Consider the following 2,931-nt stretch of genomic DNA (forward strand, 5'->3'; position numbering starts at 1 on the left):
CATCTGCAAATATTAAAACAAAATACTTGTTTGGTATTTTGAGCGTAGCTGCTAGAAAAGCAATTACAAAGAAATGGCTTAAGCTAAATGGCCCATCTATAGAGGAATGGTATGACATTATTTATGAAATCTATGTAATGGAAAGAATTACCTTTTCTTCTTAGTCACTGGAAGACTGTAATGGGCAATAAAACTGATAAAATGTCAAAAATGGAAGCAAGTTGCAACACAGACTTAGTTATTTAAAATACACTTTCTTAAAATAAGTATTTTGGTCACTTATTTGGGCTGAATTTAAGAATTTGTGAACTTAAAACAATGAAAAACTAAACCAAAAGACCAAAAGACATTACAGACATGTTTAAGGAGTACCAGGCCTATCTGGTCAAGTGGGAGTTAGCTGCCCAGAGCCAGAGCCAAACTTGCTGAAGCAACCTTAATACCACACATCTCTGGAAAACTCCCTGTTGATCAAAAAAGTAGCCTAACCCTTAAAATGTACAGTTAGGCTGTATATCATTCTTGTTTTACACATTCAAATATATATATTTGTATATATATATATATATATGTATATATATATATATGCAAAGTGACTCAGTACTTTATCATTGCACAAGAAACTGAAGATATATCTAGAAAAAAGAAATAAATGACTTTTCCTCAGGTACAGCATATGCACATGTCCCTCTAGTGTATATTTTTAGTTTCTATTATATATTCCACTTTACTTTTACAGTGTGCTTATTGTCATGACCTCCAGGCCTTTGTCTTGACTACAAACCTCATTTCAGGTCTATTATGGAAAGACCAATGTAGTAACCAAATCATGTCTGAGTGCGCACATGGGAACCAACATTTTGGAATTTTACTAATCTTTGTAAGATCAAATTTCAAAAGAAGTTGAACAGGAAGGAAATTTGGAGTAATGGTGCAGTGTGTATGTTGGTGCATATGTGGCACCACATACCACCAACTGATCAGTGATGATGACGCAGGAGGTGTCACCCTATAAAAGAAAGCTCTGACCCAGAAGGGGGGGCAGGGGGGTCTCAGTCAGCACTCGCCTTCAGCACACCGGTAAGACCAAAGCATCACATTAACATTGCATGTTCTGTTCTATCTCCAGTAGGTTTGATGATTTGATGATTGTGGTTAAGGTTCTCAGCCCAACCATCAGTGTGTGTATCAGCATGAAACTGATTTAATTAATGTATTAGTATTCTCATGCATGTGAAGACTATGTGACAAACAGTGGTCAGACTCACCACCAAATAATATAGTTTAGTGGTTAGACCATGGTGATTTGGAAAGGATCAACAGTCATAATGGAAAGTGCATAATCTACTGGAGGCTGTTTCAGCAGTGTTACATTAGAGTGTGAGTTAAGAGTAGCCGTCTTCACTCACCAAAAATCTACAGTAATCCTAGCAGTTCTGTGGGGATGCAATGTAAAGAAAACTGAATATTGAAACTTAGAATTAGGTTTGATTCTTAGCAATTCTGCTGAATAAATGTAATAATTCCATAGGGTGAAGTCAGAATAATCGTCTTTTGGAACCTATGCCATGTTGTGAGCATGAAAGTGTGAAAATATGTATAATAGTGAGTGAGTGAAAGGTTCATTGTGCAAGGATCCTGTAGGCAGAAAAGTCAACGTGTTAAGTCACATTTAAAAAAAATTATATTATATTGGATTGCGCATGGTGGGTGTAGAAAAAAGTTGGCTAGAGAAATGCAAGTCCTTGTGCTATTCAGGCTGAAACTATTTATAGTAGGGATGTCACAGTACCAGAAATGTAGTAGTCAATAGCAATGCCAGTGAAATTACATGTTTCTCAATACACATTTCAATACAATGGTTAAAAATATGGATGTTGCGATCAAGTTTTTTCCCTGGACCCCCATTTAATTTTGAATATCTGCTGATACTGAGGTTAAGCAGGTGACCCTACAAGAATTTCCAGAACCTGCAGGAGGAACCCAACTCTACATAATTGATCTATTGTTTCTGGACCAGTGTGTAGGATTTATTGGCATCTAGTGGTAAAGTTTCAAGTTGGAAACTCACAAAAAAGATCACCCCACTGTAACCCATGCCTACCGGATCTTTTTTTAATTTCAACTAATAATAATAATAATAAATCAGTATTCATATTTATTGTTATTATTATAACAAACAAACTTCACAGGTACATACACACACATCACTGTACATTCAAAACACGACCATAGATGTAAACAGCAGGCACTGATGAATTATTGATCAAAGAATTTAAAGTTTTTAATCTCTACAGGGTGCGCTGGTGTTGAGGTCAGAGTGACGTGGTCCCCAGCAACCACTGCCCAGCAGCTCAGTCAGCCTGTGTGTGTCCATGTGACAGAAAAGGGACAGGACATGGAGATGTTTCAGTACACAAATAATCCTAATTATTTGATTGTGACCAGTAAACATTTGCTTGAACGTATACTCTTAAACTGGCATTATTCAAATCTTGAATCTTTTCAGTAGCCTTGCTAGCTTGGCTATAGTAAATCTATGGTACTGCAGAAGAAGGTCAAAAGTGAAGAAGCGCATAACACTGTCCGTAGAAAAACTCTTTTTGTTAGTTTGTTAATCAAGCTGCCTACCCATATATATGAGGTACGACGAAGTTATCATGATGTCTTTCTCCATTTGACGGTATTACAGTGTATTGCGTCATCAAACGTTGCTGCATGACATCAACAAGTATGTCTTTGAAGGAATCAATAATATTAATTTAATGTGATTTATGCAAAAAAATACATAAATTAAAGCTGCAAGCAGCATTAAATGAAAAATCACAGAAAATGACCACGGAATTCAAAATGGCCAACTTTGACGGCACGCCACGGACACGCCCTTCAACGTACAGTCGCAAATAGCACGGCGTTCATTCAGCACCATCT

General features: G+C 36.7%; 1 protein-coding gene across 1 annotated transcript in view; it reads left to right on the plus strand.

Moving 5' to 3' along the window:
- Nucleotides 1-1,076: 1,076 nt before the first annotated feature.
- The window catches only part of kiss1 (KiSS-1 metastasis suppressor), a 5,053-nt gene continuing 3,198 nt past the window's right edge, over nt 1,077-2,931 (plus strand). Inside the window, exon 1 of the mRNA XM_035662203.1 lies at nt 1,077-1,080. The gene's annotated coding sequence lies outside the window, so the exon portion shown is untranslated. The remainder of the gene's footprint in view (nt 1,081-2,931) is intronic.

The sequence above is a fragment of the Morone saxatilis genome, unplaced genomic scaffold, assembly GCF_004916995.1.
Source record: "Morone saxatilis isolate NCDOM2014 unplaced genomic scaffold, NCSU_SB_2.0 Contig18, whole genome shotgun sequence".
In the NCBI taxonomy this organism is placed as follows: Eukaryota; Metazoa; Chordata; class Actinopteri; family Moronidae; genus Morone; species Morone saxatilis.